Source organism: Mastomys coucha, unplaced genomic scaffold (genome assembly GCF_008632895.1).
Source record: "Mastomys coucha isolate ucsf_1 unplaced genomic scaffold, UCSF_Mcou_1 pScaffold2, whole genome shotgun sequence".
In the NCBI taxonomy this organism is placed as follows: Eukaryota; Metazoa; Chordata; class Mammalia; order Rodentia; family Muridae; genus Mastomys; species Mastomys coucha.
In genome coordinates, this window is record NW_022196902.1 from 18,931,354 (window position 1) to 18,943,514 (window position 12,161).

The 12,161-nt window shown below is 42.2% G+C and overlaps 1 protein-coding gene, 1 long non-coding RNA gene and 1 pseudogene across 5 annotated transcripts in view; 1 reads left to right on the forward strand and 2 right to left on the reverse strand.

The window, feature by feature from the left end:
• The window catches only part of L3mbtl3 (L3MBTL histone methyl-lysine binding protein 3), a 103,988-nt gene extending 103,244 nt beyond the window's left edge, over positions 1–744 (reverse strand). For 3 of the 4 annotated variants that reach the window (XM_031380652.1, XM_031380653.1, XM_031380649.1), the window contains exon 1: positions 626–744. The gene's annotated coding sequence lies outside the window, so the exon portion shown is untranslated. The remainder of the gene's footprint in view (positions 1–625) is intronic. The other variant, XM_031380651.1, reaches the window with a different exon arrangement.
• LOC116097861 lies at positions 678–5,297 on the forward strand. The gene is made up of 3 exons (XR_004121585.1): positions 678–968; positions 1,595–1,694; positions 1,909–5,297. It is a non-coding gene; the product is annotated as an uncharacterized LOC116097861 (long non-coding RNA).
• Positions 5,298–8,067: 2,770 nt separating this feature from the next.
• LOC116097860 lies at positions 8,068–9,146 on the reverse strand (annotated as a pseudogene).
• Between the last annotated feature and the right edge of the window lie 3,015 nt (positions 9,147–12,161).

The following is a 12,161-nucleotide window of genomic DNA, read 5'->3' on the forward strand; positions in this document are numbered from 1 at the left end:
CCCCCCCCCACCCCCAGCGCCGCCCCGGACACGCAGCCCCGCGGTGCCGCGCTTCGCCCCCCCTCCCCACCGCCGCCACCCAGCACCCGGTGTCAAAAAAGCGACCAAAGTGACAAGCTCGAGGTGGGGGTGGGGAGGGGGCCCACACGCATCCCGCCGCCTGCGCGCGGGCGACGGCCCGACGCGGCCGCCTCGGCCCGCTCCCTTCCGCACGGCCCCCCACACCCTTCCCCGTGTGCGCGCAAAGGAGGAAAAAATACAAGTCTCTCCTCCCCCCATTTTTTCCTTTCTCTTTTCTCGCTCTTTTGTTCCTCTTTCGCACTCGCACTCACTACTTCAGAGTGAGATGCCCACAGACTCCCCCTCCAGCCGCTTCGGAGTCACTTGCCCACTTTTTTCCCCGAGATTAAGTTTTCTCCTCTTTCCCAGAGGCGCAGAGAAGTGGGGGAGAAACCCCTTCTTTCCTTCCCCTCCCCTGATCTCTTTCCCAAGACGAGGGTGCGCTTCCTTCCCTCTCTCGGTCTCAGAACTTTCATCCTCACCCAGAAAAAAAATCAATGAATGGCTCTGGCGCAGGCCGATCTGCGGATTAATTAGAGATTAGATCCGATCAAGCGCTCCTTACCCCCAAATTTTCTCTCTTTTTTTTTCTCCGTCTCACGAGTAGTCCTGACAAATGGTCCAGGGCTGCGGGCGCAGTGCGCATGTGCGCGTAGAGTCAGGGCTGGGGAGAGGGGAAACTGCGCTGGTGCCGGTGCCGCCGCCGCCGCCGCCGCCGCCGCCGAGGAGGCTCGCAGTGCCTTCCCTCTGACTGCCGCTGCGCCTTCGCCGCTGGAAAGCCGCGATTGAGCGGCTCGGCCGACGCGTCCGCCCGCACACAACCGCTTCAGGTGCATCTCTCCGCGATCCTTGTCGCCGCTCCGAGCTGCTTCAGAGAACCGCCCGAACAAATGGGAAAGACCGAGAAGGTTATAGATTTCTTTGTCTGCTTTTGCACTTTACTTTTTTTCTACGGCAATTTGCAGAGCAGCGAATCCACCATGTGCTGCTTAAACGTGTGCATTCAGCCATTAAAAAGTGGGCCCTGGTCTTACACCACTGCTACCCAGGGGCTAGATCCATGCCACAGGTCAAGAATAAAATAGGAAATAAAGTTCTACGCTTGTACGGAGTTTCGTTTGCCCTTTTGGGGACTGTAAGAATGCATAATAAAGTCTGAAACTTGCGCGTTCTTTCCGCATCCTAAATGAGATTTGTATTGACAGCTTCAGCGGGTTAGGCCTCTGTTGTAAGGGATGCTGGGAGTTCTACCTCAACTTAGAAATCCCTGGTAGAGTGCCTAGGCAATAAGAGGGGACCGCCCGCTTAATATACTCAGTCAAGATGGCTGAGCTGCCTAAATAGCAAACCCTGCCTTTGTCAGCTCGTCAAATCAAGTCACTATTGTATTTCGATATTGGCAGTTTTCTGCTTACGGACTGCAAGCTGACTTTGGGGGAGTTTATGGTTCCCCTTTTCTGCAACGTTCAGGGGAGGTGGCAGACAAAATAATTCAAAGTAATTAAACTTGTGATAAATATGTTAATGCCAACAGGAGAGTTTGCTGTGAAAGGAAAAAAGCAGTAACGCAAGCCCTGCACTTCTCAGACTGAGAAAGCCATGGGGAAGTAAAGGAAGGGTCCGCCCCCCAGCCTGTACGGTTTGTTTTGCGTCTAATAAAGGGTACAGGGGCCTTTCTCTGCTATTGTTGCCTAAGGCCTAGGATTTAAATATATACCACAGACTGAAATTCCATAATTAAAAAGCCTTCCTCTAAAATTTACAATTTATTCTTGATTAAAATTTTTTCGCTTAAGGAATGTTCCTTGCATTCGTTTCAGAAAATAGACTCTTAAATTCTTTCTTCAGACCCGTGAAATTGCCGCCGAGAAACAGACGTCTACTGCTTCCACCACTGTAGAGGCCAGCTCTCCAACCCCAAATCGAGGCAGGTGACTTGACATGTGCTTCGGAACACAGGTGCTAACTCACACTGAAGAGTTTAAATGAGATGATAAAATAAACTTCTTAGAGGTGCGCCAGTTAGTGAGAGCTCAGATAAGCTCAGGCTACCACTACCTGAGGTCTGATTTCACTCATTATGGTTAACCTGCTTCAAGGTTGTGCCAGGACAACTTCATTAGCAGACAGGAATTTCAGCTTCCGGCCTTTTCTTCCCAACTCTTGAATAACAAAATGTGAAATATCCAAAGGCAGGCTACAGGAGAAAAAGAGAGGTCAGGAGTTTTGTTTTAACCTAAGACCCTGCCCTAAGAAAATCAAAATTAATATCAAATTCTTCTTTCTAAAAATCCATCTCACGGTCATTTACTAGATAAATTTAGGTGATATTATTGTGTGTTTGTGTTTTCATAGACATTAATTCAATAGTTCCTTTTTAAAACTGATGGTTTGGGGTTTGTTTTCCTTTGGTTTTTGGTATAGGATCTTATACTGCAACCTAGGTTGGCCTGAGATTCACAAGGGTCCTTCCACCTCAGCTTCCTAAGTGCTGGGAGAGTAAAGATTTGCTATCCTGCCCACCCACTACTCCTGCAAGGCACTTGAAACAAGACATGACCAAAAGTAACATCACGAACAACTATGTTAAGTAGTAGATACTGTGGTAGCAAGAATAATTGAGGAGTTCAGGTAGCAGCAAGGATGCACATCTAGGATGTACACTGACCCACTATCCCAGGAGACTCTACAAAGGACAAACCAGAGAAGGTCTATTAAAGCCTAGGGTTTAAAGAGCATGCCTTGCATAGAAAGTGTCCTGGACAAGGGTCACTATCAGAATTAACCATTGCTTGAGGTTTGATACAATACAGACATTATATCTCTGCCTCAGAACTTACTATGAAAACTTCATCTCAAGGTGTTGCTAAAGTGTGGCCCAAGACGGAGATACTAAAGATCTTGAAGTCCTGTGAGAATTAGGACTTTAACATCTGCTTCCTTCACCAAAAAGTAAAATAAAATAAAAATAATTTAATTTTTCCCTTAAATGCCACCATCACAGACAGAAATGCTGTTAGACTCTAGATATCAATCTTAAAAATTGTGACTGTCATCAGTACATTGGACCCCATGTTCCTCAGAGAAATAATGTGCTAATAGAAACTTCTTTATCTACCTTCAGCCTTCCACCTACCATTAGCTGGCGGATGCTTTATTTTACGATTCTGGCCAACATCACTTAAGTCTCTCCCTGCCTCATCCTACAACATGTAAATACCCAACACATCTTTAGGTAGACCTACTGCTCCCTGACACCCCAAACACAGGGATTATCTCACTTACTTATTGTTCTTTGTGTTTTTATATTAAATGTACCTACCCTTCAGCTATATACTCCTAGATATCTTGAAGTCAAAGTAATGTTTACATAGAAGGCATTTTAAACAAACTGCAGTGCTTGCTCTTTAAAGACATTTTGAGGCTTATCAAGAGCTTGCGTCTGCCTGAAGGTCCTTCAATGCGTCTGAGTTTGTACACTGTGATTGCCTCTCTCCAGGAACTTCCAAGTTAGAACCATTCACTCTCTGTCCTTAACACAAGGCATGCCCTGCCTTTTAGGACACAGGCCTTTGGTAGATGACCTCCTCCATGAGCCTGTCCCCTTCTCCCCAAGTTTAAAGATGCTCAAGAGTGAAGTCCAATAGGTGTGTGTTCTCTCGTGATTGGGCCACAGACACCAGAAAACCCTGAGCAGGCCCATTCACACTTTGGGCTTCCATTCTCTCCTCAGTTTGACAATGAAAACAAACTATTTCTGAGCCTCTTTAAAGGCAATGTCCCTCAGCCTCTCTCTATGTAACAGGAACATCTCATACAAAGGAGATCGAACCCAGGACATGACTTAGGTCAGGAGTGAGGAACCACCCAGCTTTCAGGTACCAGAATAGTGACAATGGAGAGCTCATTCCCTGGCCTTAAGCCTTCGCTAATGAGATAAAGTCAGGAATTCCATTTCCCCATGGCTGATTAGACTGGATCGGATCGGTTTTATAACCACAAACTGATTTTCTTAATCCAAGACCTCATGTTGTTATATGTGTAATTGGTCACCAGTCGAGGTAAAGTGAATATTTCTAGAAAAATTGTTTAAGTGAACAAAATTTTTAAAAAGTCTTACTTTTAAGTATGTATTGAGTGATTCTGTGATTTTGTTTTGTTTCTTGTGTGTGTTGGTTTTTGTTGTTGTTTTTGATTGTTTTTGTTTTACCTACGTAATTGTGTACTCCATGTTATCCCAAGGATGTAAGTGTTGGTTTTGCCTCAATTCTTTCTACTGATGTTTATAAGAGCTCGGTTTGATGTTCCTCTCAGTATTCTAAACTAGGACTTCTTGAACTTTTCCCACTTGCAAACCATTTTTGCTCCAAAAAATTTCTTTTAGAAGGCCTTGTGTCTATGAGTATATAAAACATATATAAGTAAAGCATTTATTTATAGTAAATCATAAAGAACTTTGTTTCGAACAATTCTTTGGTGTTATAGCTATACCATTTATAAAGATGAAAGCAGGTTTGTATACTGAGATAAATGTCCTTCTTTACTGTACCACCAAGAATTAAATCTCATTTGAATATTTAATATTGCAGACTATAGAGCAATATCATGATTTTCTAGAGTTTATTGATGTTTAGATTTTATACTCATCAATATTGAGAATGCCACTTCACATATATACATACTACAAAATGGTGAACATATGATTAGGGCCATTTCAGACATTTTTGAACATGTCCTAATTTCAAGCCAAAATTTATTTGGTGATATCTTTTTATTTATTGATTCTTTATTTATTTTATTTATTTATTTATTTTTATTTATTTATTTATTTATTTATCTTTTATGATTAGGGCCATTTCAGACATTTTTGAACATGTCCTAATTTCAAGCCAAAATTTATTTGGTGATATCTTTTTATTTATTTATTTGGTGATATCTTTTATTTATTGGCATTCAAGTCAAAATGCAAACAGTAACTTTTAAAATTATTCTAACAAGATACAATCAGCAGGTACATGCTAATGAATGGTAGCAAAATATTGGAGGTCCTTATTTGCTGTAATTATACAACTATGCTTATTTAAGAGGAAAATGTTTTGTAAGTACAATCCAAACACTGTAGGCCACAGTGTACAACAGTCTCAAGTATAAGCCTCAGTGTTTTGAGTGACATTTGCTGGCATTTCGCAGTGCAGTCACATGCTCAGTACAATGTGCACATGCTGTATGCCCAGAAGCAAGGCTTCAGTGAAGTCGAGATACAACCCCGGAGAAGGCTGCCAGAAGTAGTTTAGATGCACTGCATGCTTTAATTTGAATTACTCTCTGGTTGTTGCATGATCAAGAGCCCTTTGCTGTTACCAGTTGTTTTGCATGAATGACTTCCATATTCAGCCATATAACCCAATGTAGGACTGCAATTTGCAGCTTACGAAGATGAGTTCCGCACAACAATGAAAGGTTTGTCCAAGCACTTTAATTCCATAATTTTGTTCTTGCGACACATCTGCGTGTGTTACTGGCACAGAGCTTCTGATAGTGAAATAGAATTGAAATTCTGAGAGTGTTCTAGATGTCCCACTACTTAAGTCACACCGAGGCATGAGGATCAAGAGATCAATCAAGACCCATCTGGACTACATAATAAGACTGTCTGAAAGCTAAGAAAACTAAATTCAGTGGTAGAGCTCTCACCTGCCACACAAAAGATCCATCTAATCCCGGGAACTGGTAAAAGTAAAAACAATAAATAAATAAAATAAAATAAAAATGTAAAAGGAAGCCTAAACGCCAAAGCTTTAGCACTAAGCAATATTAATAAAAACAAACAAGATTTCCAAACATCTCAGTGGCAGTAGTCCCCAATTATTTCTTTAGCAATTCAATCTAAAATTGTCTTTGCTTTTGCCCTGGCTTCCCGGCCACAGGAGGATGGATCAGGAGCCAACATTCCATCTGAGAACGGAACGGAGAGGACAGCCTAAGAGTCACCAGAGACCTCTCGCCACTGTTAGTCTCCAGTGACATTTAGCCATATGAGCAAGAGCTAGCAGAGATGATGGTAGCTGGTAGGCATTACGATGGTAGATCATTCACAGACAGAGAAAGAGAAAATGCTAAGCACTGCAGCATTCATCTGTAATCCTAAGGCACTTAGGAAGTGCAAGCAAGAAAAGCACAAGTTCGAGGTCACAGAAGAGGCAACAGCAGAATCCTCTCTCAAAAAAGCAGTTTGGAGCAGCCAGTCACCTTTCCACCTTTGCTCCTCTTTCTATATTTGTAAAATAAAATGGCTGATAAGACCTAGCCCAGAGAGTGTTATAAAAATTTTCCAGATGAATGCAAGAAAGGGTCCTCAGTAGTTAGTTGTAATGAGTAAATGTTAGAGATTTGCCCAATTTTAGTGTATTTACCAGACATTAGGAAATGATAATTATATATACTTATGGATATTACGCTTCAAATATGAAGTGTATGGTGAAGGGTTGGTCTCTAGAGTAACACACAGAAGAAGGGATTGCAGAAGCCACTGGATCTCAGGATGCTTCTGTTTGACCTGATCAATGATCTAATCTTTTTAGGGATTCATAGTTGAGTAGACAGTGGGGAAGTGAAAAACACTGTGGGAGGCAGTCTTGATTGACATCATTGGGTTAGTATACCTTTAAGAGTATATCTTGTACCTGGCTCTTCCTCCCTCGGTCTCGATATGTCCTGGCTACACTGATGGGAGTAAATTCCTCTGTCACCATCATATTAATTTTTTTGTTTTGTTTTGTTTTTCGAGACAGGGTTTCTCTGTATAGCCCTGACTGTCTTGGAATTCACTCTGTAGACCAGGCTGGCCTCGAACTCAGAAATCCACCTGCCTCTGCCTCCCAAGTGCTGGGATTAAAGGCATGAGCATTCTATCTCATCTCTGGCCCCGAGCAATAAAACTAGCCCTCAGGAAAAAGAAGAAGCAAGCTGATCCTTCCGAAACTTCAAGCAGTTCCACCTACTCCTGCAGTTGTTGTAGCAGGTGTTTTTGTTACAAATGAAAAGTTGTCTAACACAATGAGTTACAAAGTTATTCTAATATGGGTATCAATTTGGGATGATTGAGTCAAGCTAATTAACGTTTTCATCACTTTAGACACTTATTAATGGTCTCACCTGTCTAACTGAAACATTGTATCCTCCTCCCCCCACCCCATCTCCACGTTCTGCCATACTCCTGCAGATAATCCAGGTTCAATTCTGCTTTTGTGTCAGGTTTATGTTAAAAGAGCATTTGATACTTATCTTTCTGTGCCAGGTTGCTTTAAGTTCTGGGTCATTACATTGAAACAAGTTCCCAGTTTTTAAGGCTGACTAGCATTCACTACCCAGAGTCTTATTTTCTTTATCTGTTTATTGGTGAGGGGCTACAAGTTGATTCTACTAGTCAACTATCATGAATAGTGCCACAATAAACATGAGAGTGAGTGTCTCCTTCACACACTGCCTTCAAACTCTTTGGGTTTATACTGAGGTGTAGCAAGTAACATGGATAGACCATGACCAGTTATATTTGCAGGGTTTGTTGTTTTGTTTGTGTTTGTTTGTATTTTGCACCTCTGTGCTGTTTTTGTATGGCTTTACTAGTGACATTCCCGTGGTGTCCAGGGATATTCTCCATATCCTGGTCCACACTGCCTTTCCAGGTTTTTTTGTTTTGGTTTGGTTTGGTTTTTGTTGTTTTTTTATGTTTGTTAATGTTATGATTCTTTATTATTTTATCTTTATACCCTCAGATGTTACCAGAGTTCCTGGTTTTTGAAAAACATTTGGTCAGATCAAATTAGTGAAAGAGATGTCCATTCGCTTCTCTTAGGCACATTTGCTTGCCACAGTCTGTTCCTGGTTCAGCATGGAGATTTAAACACAGCCTTGACTACATCACGATGTCAGGCAGGCTGGGCTTAAACGGGACTCTGGGAGTGAGGTATGCATCAGCAAAGAGGAAGCCTCAGGAGCTATTCAGCTTCAGTATTCTGCATCATAGGGATATTCTTCCATGTTTACTGTCTCAGGCAGCAGGCAAGCCCTCCAGTTCCCGTTGAAGCTAAGGATAGTGGAAGTCACTCAACTGGAAGTCAAAGACCTCAGTGTTCTCCTGCATATGTGCTGGCATCACAGACTTCGGGATCACCACCACATTCCTCTGGATATGGAACTGAATCAGAACCTGGACTGAGGTTTTCTTGTGCTTGGTGGTAATCTCTTTAACTTTGGGGTCCTCTAGTAGTGAGGGGTCCTCTGACTTGGCCCTAGGCCTGTCTGGGGAGCCTAGGGGACTATAGGCTGTGACAGTGATCCCCTTGGAGTGACAGTACTGGATCAGTTTTTCCTGGGTGAGGTAAGGGTGACATTCGACCTGGTTGGGCACTGGCTTATGTTTCAGTCCAGGTTTTCTCACTTTCAATCTGGAAGTGGTTGAAGTTTGAGATGCTCAGAGCTTTCACGAGGCCCTGGTCCACCAGTTCCTCCATGCACTCCCAGGTTTTCAAGAATGTTGTTTTACTGGTGAGGATATTGCCTTGATCATCTTTGGGGAATAACTTCTATCCCAGCTGAAGTCCTTGTGGCCAGTGAATGAGATAGAGACCCAAATAGTCCAGCTTCAGCTCTGTGAGGGTTTTCTGAAAGGCTCCCTTTAGCAGTTTTTTTCTCAAAGCAGGTGGGCCACAACTTGCTGATGATGAAGAGACCCTTCCGCTTCACAGTCTTCTCTTTGATCTTCTCTTGGATGACTTCTCCCACCTCATTCTCATTGCAATATGCATATGTACAATCGATATTGATAGATTCATACCCAGCATCAATGGCCGCTACACAGTTTCTTTGACTTGGTTTGGGGGAGACTTCCAGGTGCCCAGACCCACAATAGGCATCTTGGCTTTGGTACTGAGCTCTATGAAGGTAGCCATGGCTGCTGCCAAAATCTTTCTGAGAGCAGATGTCTGTATCTTCCAGGTTTCGATAATGGTCTTCCTAACATGAGTGCAGTGACAATTGCTTCCATATTACTTTTACCTCTCAAATGATTAGTAGTGTTGAATATTTGCTTTTTTAAAAAATCTCTTGATTTGTGTGTCTTTGTTTGAGAGGTACTTGTCAGACTTGTATCTGTAAACCTCTGGAGCTGTGAGCCAAATCAGTCTCAGTAACTCATAATGAGTGTGCAATGCACACTGATTAAGCTGTTGGAAGAAATGCTATGACACGTATTATTATATCACCCTCTTGCCTCTTTCTTTCTTACTGGTTACTAGGTCATGGGTATCATGCCATAGGAATCTTCATGGCCAAGAGCATCCTGAAAGTTTCTAAAAGGATGTAAGCAGAGTACCTTATGGATCATAGGTCTTATTTCAAAGGAGCCTGCTGCTCAGAATATATTATCTTTATTTAGCATTTATATTATACTTTTACATTCTCCAGGCCTGTTCCAGTTTTAACTAAATATTTGTTTAAAACATTCTCAAATTATCTTTTGTAAGAAGATAACTGAGGCATGCTTCCAGTTTTTAATTTCTGTATCTGGTGTTTGAAAATGCTGACTTTATCACAGAAGTACAGTAAAATTTTTTTTTCTCTCTCTATGTGTGTGTGTGTGTGTGTAAAACACTATATTGAAATACCCAAGCCTAAGCTATGTTATAAAGGTACTTGTTCTCTGCAGGAATAACAACTGCTCTGAAGAACTGAGCCATCCCTCCTGTACCCAAACATCTGTCTGTCTGTCTGTCTGTCATCTACCTACCTACCTATTATCTATCAACCCATCCATTTGTTTGTTTGTTACATGGGTGTGTCCATGTAGGTCAGAGGACAACTTTGTTGAGTTGGCTTTCTTAATCCACCTTTATGTGGGTTCAGGGGATTGAACTCAGGTCTCTAAGCTCACACAGCAGGCACCTTTACCACGGAGCCATCTCCCTAACCATCTCCAGCTTTTTGAGCAAGTAGTTCACACTTACTTTCTTCATTTCCCTGTTTCTTAGTCATTTTTAAAACCATGGACATTTCTGTGTGTGCTTCCCTCTGTGGAAAGTCCCCAGCAACATCCTACATGTTAAGTCTACCCACAGGCTACTTCCTACTTAAGACTTTGGGAACACTTGACAGTGCTGACTAATCCCTTTTATACCTGTCTTTTCATGAAACTTCCCTGTCACTCTGCTGTTCCAGCATTCTTGTGTTCCATAGGCCCAGCCTGTTCTTTCCCTTCTCATCTGTCGAATATGTGTTTGGTATTTAAATTAGCATTCTGACTGGACTGAGAAATTCTCCAAAGGAGTTGTACATAATTATTTCTGAGTATATCCGTGAGGGTATTTTCAGAGAAGAGGCATCATGAGTTGGAAGACCCACAGATTATCTATGCCAGGCAACCCTAGTGCAACATTGTAAAGTACTGTCAACTATCTGGGAACCCAGACAGAACAGAAAGATTTCCTGTGTCTCTCTCCTGGGGATGGAATGCATGATTTTTCTCTTGCTCTTAGACAATAGAATCCAGTACTCTTTATCTTTGCACTCCAAACCTATCCCTACTCCACACCCTCCGAACACCACTGACTTCCTGGTATTGACAGCTTATTTTCATGCTGAGACACATAGCAGCATCCTTTTGTGAAGCTTCTTCATAGTCATTTGGGTTAATTTTGGTTTTGTTTTTGTTTTTTTTTTGAAGATTTATTTATTTATTTATTTTTATGTGTATGAGTACACTGTAGCTGTACAGATGGCTCCTCTTGCTCTGGCCCAACTCACTCCTGCCCAGCTCGCTCCTGCATAATCCACTGTAGCTTTCTTCAGACGCACCAGAAGAGGGCGTCAGATCTCACTACTGGTGGTTGTGAGCCACCATGTGGTTGCTGGGATCCGAACTCAGGACCTTCGGAAAAGCAGTCAGTGCTCTTACCTGCTGAGCCATCTCACCAGCCCCTGGGTTAATTTTGTAATAAACCTCCCCTGTCTATTGGTCTACCCATCCATCAATCCTCCATATATCATCTATCCCTCCTCCTTGTTGTCTCTAAGAAGAACTCTGAACTAATGTGCATCTGAAACCAAGTTCTGACCCTTTCTAATTACTCTGTAGTAATTCAAATTGATTGAGAATCTGATAGATTCTAGACTCACCTCAGAAATAAATTTCTGGGTATTTCCCTAAGAAAAATGGTAGACGTGGTTAATTAAGGGAGGAAGACCCATTTTAAAGATGGGTAGTACCATTGTATAAGCTAGTGTCCTGGACTATAATCAAAAGAAGAAATAGAGGCTATTTGCCACCATTTCTTATTCTTGGCCTCCTGGTTGTAGATGTAATGTGACCAGCTGCTTCATCTTCCTGCCCCCAGCCCAGGGTGAACTGCATTCTCCCAAACTGAGCCAAAAGTAAACCAGTCTTTCCTTTAAAAGTATTTCTAAAATATATTTATTTGTTTATTATTGTGGGTCTATATGATGGGGGTGTGTACCTTGGTGTGTATGTACGGTGGATAGGGATCAGAGGAGTGAGGTATTTTTTATCTTTTACTCAGGTTCCAGGGACTGAACTCAGATCATCAAACTTAGCCTGGCAAGGACTTTTACTCACTGAACTACTTCACTGTCTCCCTCTCTTCTTTAGATTGTCTTTTCCAGCATTTTTGTCACAATAAGAAAAGTAACTAAGACATTGCCTTAGTTGGGGTTTCTAGTTTCTACTGTCATGAAAAGATACCATAACCATATATGTTTTCATATAAAGAAAAAAACATTTAATTCAGGGCTGCCTTATAGTTCAGAGCTTTAATCCATTATTTTATTAGAAGAAGCATGGCAGCATGCAGACAGACAGACAAGCAGGTGCTAGAGAAGGGGTTGAGAGTTCTGTACCTGGATTTGCAGGCAGCAGAGAGAGTGACGTTAGGCCTGGCTTGAGTATCTGAAACCTGAAAGTCTGCCCCCAGTGACACACTTCCTCCTACAAGGCCACACCTCCTAATAGTGCCACTGTCTATGAGCCCTTTTCATTCAAACCACATTCCATTCCCTGGCCCCCATAGGCTTGTAGCCATATCATAATG